We start from the raw sequence: 6,464 nt of genomic DNA, 5'->3' as shown, positions 1-6,464 counted from the left end.
TAGACCTGAGTAACGATATGCCCTCCAGGTGTGACTGCTGTGATTTTCACCGTAACCCTCCTGATTACCGACCTGGGGGCTGTCATCATAGGTCTGATTTTAAGGACACAGAGGGGAAAACTGCAGAGGCAAAATAAAGGTCTTTGGGGGCAAATCAGTTATGATGATATCACCATTCTGTCCCAGAACAAGGTGAGGCCATGCCTGGCCCAGACATCCACCGTCCTGCCCACTTCTGGTGATTCGTGGAAGGGACCTGATCTAGGAGCTTGTGAGGGCGGAGGCTGACTTACTTATAAAGGGAGCTCTTAATGGAGAGTCTTAGGCCCTGAGTTCTGGTTCTAGAACTACCACTTTTTTGCTGGGAACATCATTTCCGAGCCTCAGTTTCTGAATACTTAAAAATGATCAGATGGCTTCTAAAGTTCCCTTCAGCCCTGTTCGCTGGTGGGTAGAAGAACCCATACATCCTGCTCAAATATTAAAGCTGTCTCCTGGGGAGCATTTAGTTATTTTCAAAACCACATTAACTCCTTTAAACTACTGATAACTAAGATAATATAATTCATTTGCTCAACACACACGCGTTGCCTGTCTACTGCAGGCCAAGCAGAGTGCAAGGCACGCCACAAGTGGATGCCTTCCGAGGGAAGTAAGTGCTCTGGGAGGTGTCTACAAGCTGAGGCAGAAACCCTGCAGGTAGAGGGATTGAATGTCACAGCATCATGAAGGCTTCAGAGAAGAGGTGACATCTGGGGAGAGTGGGTTTGCTAGTGGTGACCAGGAGAGAAGTAACACAGGGTATGCTGAGGGCTTCTCAGGGCTGTGAAGCTGGACACACATTTAATAAGCATGACATTATTTGATAAGTATGTAACAGTTACATAATTCCAGAAAATAGAGCCATGACTATCTTTTATGCATATCTTAAGCTTGAAGTTTTGAAGTCTCTTTTCTTTCTTTCCTTTTTTGTTTTGTTTTTGTTGTTGATGTAATCTTTGCAAGCATATATTGATTATTCTGGAGTACTTACTGCCTTCCCAGAAAGGTTAGTGTGAATTGGTCTTTAGAGTAGAAGGACAGACCCAAGTTTCTATACTTTAATAAGAGCTCTTTGTTCCTGGGGGGAGGTGGAGGGAGGGGGTGAATTTCGCTTTCATCTCAAGTGATTAAAAACCCACAACTGAAATAAATTTTACATCAAAGATCAAGAATTTTAGAATTTCATATAGTATTTGTTCAGGAATACATGTTACTCATGATATTCAGAGAATAACAAGATATGCAGAGCAACTACTGAATCAGAATTTATGTTTTTGAACAAATGTGTGAATCTTAAATATCTCAAAGTGAAAGAAAAGTGTTCTAGAATGTTGTTGCTTGTTAGAAAGCGCTCAAGTTAGATCAAGGTATGCAGTTTTGTTCTAAAGACATTTAGGTTCATTATAAAAGTAAGGAAAGCATGATGGGTCAACAATCAAACATTCTTCTCATGTTATGTGTATTTTGTTCCTGTTATATTGGCTTTATTTTCAAAATTGTAGTTTATAGTATGTTTCCTTTTATTGGCATCCTTGCATGTACCATTCATTGAATAAATGAATTATGACTTTCAAGAAAAAATGGTGACTTGGCATACCAAGTCAAGGAGGCTTTAACATGCTATGACCAGGAGATTGGGGTTCATTTGTAAATTATTTTCCAAGTGTCCCTGGGGATTCTGGGGCTCACTGGTCTGGCCTTGGGTGAATGATAGAATGAGGTAGAGGTGGTGGGGAGGAATTCTGAGCCTTCCTCTTCCTCTTCAACTACAGCAGCTCTGCTTTGAGCTATTGTTTTCTACGTTAGGGTTCCGAGTAAGACTCTTCTAGAAAAACAGGGCTCCTCTGTTTAAAATATATTCTCTAGGTGCTGGGGAGGCACGGGGGGTGTTACACAGAGAGTTCACCTCCTTAGATGCTCATTGAGGAAAATGACTGTGTCATCAGGTCACACATCTAGTTAAGGGCCAAAGCCAGCCCTTGAATTTGCACAGCCTGACCCCAGAGTCTTCACCACGACATTGTGATGTTGGCACAGACACGAGAGTGGTGCGGGTAGCAGTTCAGCACTCACACTTTGGGTTAGAGAAATCAGGGTTTGAGTCCTGACACTCATTTACTAACTGCTATTAACCTTGGCGCTAATTTTCCTCATCTATAAAAGGCATAGTCTCATCAGTCCTTGGTCATCCTAGTGAGAGCAACTGAATCGTGTCCTGTTTCGCAGCCATCCCAGAGAGGCACACCTGTGTCGAGAGGGAACAACAGTAACTCATCTAGTGTGACAATTTCTGGGGACTTCAGCTCCTTTGTTGAGAACCAGCAGGGCAAAGAGCTCTTTTATGCCCCAGTAGGGCTTTACCAGGTAATTCTGAGGGCAGAGTGGCTGCATGCAGATGTTCGAATTCTGGCTGTACTACCTACAGATGTGTGACCTTGAACTAGTTCCCTAACCTCAGGGATCCCATCTGGAAATGGGCTAATCACCCCCCCATCCCCCACCCCCTCCACAGCCTTGCAGGGCTGTGCTGCCTGTTAAATGAGGTCTCCTGTGTTGAGCAGCTAGCTCGGCTCCTGGACACAGCACGGGGCCACCCGAGGGCTGATTTGAGCAGGGAGGGGCTCAATGATCCCTTCTGTAGATGGATTTCTTGCCAGTCTTCCTACCCCCCTTCCTAGCTCTTTCTGAACGTAGCTTTTTCTGGATCAGCCTGGGTTAAGAACATTCTGCTTTGTCTCCGGTTCCAGGGAAACCATGTGGCCATCTGTGATGTCAGTGACCAAGTGCAAGCCTGGGTCAGGAAGCCGTCTGTGCTGCAGGAAATCCGGCTGGGGAGGCCCCTAGCCCTGGGAGGAGGCAAAGCCTAGCTGCCCTCTGCCTTGCCTCTGCCAGCTCCCTGCTCCCACCTGGGGTGCGGGTGGCCATCACCCCAAAGGGCAATGGTGGGAAGCTGCTTCCCTTAACTTGGCCCATGACCCCCACCCCCCAAGAGCCCAGACTTTAGACCTCAGACCCTTATGCCTGACCCAGGCACCTGCATCCTGGGAGCTCTCCTAGCCTGTTCTTTGCCTTTAATTCTTCCTGGCCTTAATTCTGCCTCTTCATTCTTTGTGTCTGTATCTGTCTCCCTCGAAGCTGGTCCTTGCAGGGGAGTCAGGTTCATGGGGTCCACTTCTTCAGTTAATCCCCGTTACTTTGGGGGACTTTGATCATTCCTCTGGTTTATTTGCTGGAGGCAGACTGCCTGGATTTACCTCCCAGCTCTGCCACTACTAAGTTGTATGATCTTTAACACATTAATTATCTTTTGAGCATCAGTTTCCTCATCTGTAAAATGGGAGCAGTCATAGTTCTTATCTCACAAGGTCTTTGTGAAAAATAGCTGAAAGTGTGTAAAGCACACAGCATTGTCCCTAGGGCAGAAGACACATTATAATCATAAGCTATTATTACCATTATTATTTTCAGATGTATGAATTAAAGCATGAAAACATTGTTCCCTTCTTTGGTATTTGCACAGACTCACCCAACATCTGCACTGTCACCCAGTATTGCAAAAGAGGAAGCCTTAAGGTAAGTAAAATAGTAAATCTTACCCCAGGTTTGATTAGCGGCAGCTAATAAAGAAGCTTATCAATGCTTTTGCTCCTTCATCCAAGAACAGCTCCTCTCTGGTTTAATTTCAAGACCTGAATTATCTCGCTGGGCTGCCTGCAGGGGATGAAATTAGCAGCGCAGTTGCCAAGTGTCTGGTCTCTTTGTTCTGGGAAATTGTCTGAGCTTGGTTTCATCTCCTAAGATGCCATATCTACATCTGAATTGTGTTCCTGGGCCCATCTTTCCCGTGCTATGTGACCACCAGCTTTATGTCAGGAACAAGGAAATATCTGTAAAACTCAAGACTGCGTAACTTTCTCAATATTGAGTCAGGTTATGGTTTCTTCCAAGAAGAGTTCCGGTTACTAGATTTAGAGTTCTCTGCCTCAGGTTGTATCATTTCTGCTCAACATCATCCAAAGCATTAGAATCAAATCTACTGAACCCGCGAAGATCACTGTGCTTCTGATTGAGTCACTGGTGATGTTTCAAGTAATTGTGTTTTCTAGGATGTTTTGAGAAACTCAGGCAATGAAATTGATTGGATATTCAAGCTCTCATTTGCATATGACAGAGTCAACATGAGTATCACATAAACCCGTGTAAAGAACAAATGCTATTAGTGTTCTTGAGGGGACCAAGCTAATGACCTGGGAATGGGTCCTGGTGGGGAAGTCACTCACCCTGACACATGGCAGCAGGACAAGGCTGGTTGTCATCTGTCCATCAACAGTCCATCCATCAATCAACATTCCCATCCATCAACTGACAGACTCCTATGGGCAAGACCCTGCCTGGGTGCTGTGAGGGATACATGAGTGAAATGTAAACTCTGCCCTCCTAGGTTTTAGAGCCAGTGACTCCCTGAATGACTGTGGCAAGTTACTTTCCCTCTAATGGTAACAGGAGATGTGGTGAGTTTAGAAAGAGCAGCTGGATTTTAGCCCAGGCTGAGGAGAGCATCCTCAGAATGCTGGTCCATAATGACATGGCCCCCCCGACTCATTTCCCATGTGTGAAGCAGGGATAATAATAGAGCTACCTTATATTTTGTTGTGAGAATAAAGTAAATTAATATACACAAAGTGCTAGAAAGTATCTGAGCCAAAATAAGTACCAAATATATTTTAGCTCTTATTGTTGTTATTATTACTCAGCCTCCACTAGGTTTAATGGATGAGGTTGGCCTCATTAACATCGAAGGAGTTTTCTTCCTCAAGAATTTGATTGTTCTTTGTGTGTAAGGAGCTGAGTCTTAATGGCCCTGTTAAGCTTTGACTTCCCAGGCCTTAGTGGGAAGCCAGCGTATTGTTACCAGGAGAGGTAAACAAACAGAAACCTCTCTGTGACTGGTTTCCGACGACAACCCTGGGCCACCACTCCTTATTTCAGTAAAACTTTATTGAGTGTCTGTTAAGGGTTTGTCATACTCTGGGCACTTTCATATGAAGAGAAGGACTTGTTTCCATCTTTGAATGGCTTAAAATTAAGCTAGAGAAAAAGAAATTAAAAAGTCATGAAGTGTACATACGAAATTATTTAAGTGGCGGTGGAATGGTTATAAAACAGGAGGGTGTGACTGGCATCCTCTCCTCCTCTGGGCTCCTCTCTCTTTCCCCTCACCCACTTTCCCTCCCTTCCCACCAAGCCCAGGGAAGTGCTCTAGTCTCTGGTGATCTGTCTCCCACCCAATCAAAACAGTTGGCATCATTTATATTGGATGTAAAGAGAAAGCTAGTAAGTTCTCACCATGGTGTGAATGACTAGTAGGTTTAGGCTTTTCAGTGGAGGCATTTGGCTTTCAAGAAGAATTGACTCCATATATATGTGTTAGCAAATACCATATGCTAAAACATATATATGGAATCTAAAAACAAAAACAAACAAAACAATTGGTTCTGAAGAACCTAGGGGCAGAAATAAAGATGCAGATGTAGAGAATGGACTTGAGGACATGAGGAGGGGAAAGGGTAAGCTGGGACGATGTGAGAGAGTGGCATGGACATAAATACACTACCAAATATAAAATAGATAGCTAGTGGGAGGCAGCTGCATAGCACAGGGAGATCAGCTCGGTGCTTTGTGACCACCTAGAGAGGTGGGATGGGGAGGGAGGGAGGAGGCTCAAGAGGGAGGAGATATGGGGATATATGTATATGTATAGCTGATTCACTTTGTTATGCAGCAGAAACTAACACACCATCATAAAGCAATTATACTCGAATAAAGAAAAAAAAAAGAATTGACTCTAAGGATTCTCTGGAGAAATGCTGGGGTGGGTGTGAATGACACTTTGAAGGGGAAAATCTCCCTGGTGGTCATCAGCTATTCTAGGTCACTGAATCTATCCTCCACTCCATGCCAGGACAGAGGACAGCTTGACACCTTGCTTTGGTAGGCTCGCTATCTCCTGAAATGGAGTGTACACATTATGGGATCCTGTAAGGAAGTTGCAATGCCAACCTTCCCTGAAAGGGGACTAAGAGTAACAGAAGAGTCACTACAGCATTTTGGAGCTTTGGCATGGATGACTTTGACGTGAACCCAGGCACTGGGCCAAGCTCTGTGGGTCAGATTGCGCTTCTGGCCATCACATACCAATCATAAGAACAATTCCTGTCCCGATATCTATTTGATCAGAACCTCCTCTATACGAGGTATCAGGGAGATTCTGAGATGCCACAGACTTTTCAAAATAGCAAATGTATGTTGATTCAGCCCCTAATTGGGTCAAACCCGATTCTGGGCATGGTGGGCACAGAGGAATAAGCCTTATTGTCCTGTCCCCAAGGAGTTGAACCCAGTGGGGCCAGCTTGGGAAGGAG

This window comes from Hyperoodon ampullatus (genome assembly GCF_949752795.1).
Source record: "Hyperoodon ampullatus genome assembly, chromosome: 1".
Lineage (NCBI taxonomy): Eukaryota > Metazoa > Chordata > Mammalia > Artiodactyla > Ziphiidae > Hyperoodon > Hyperoodon ampullatus.
Note: the sequence above shows the minus strand (reverse complement) of the source record.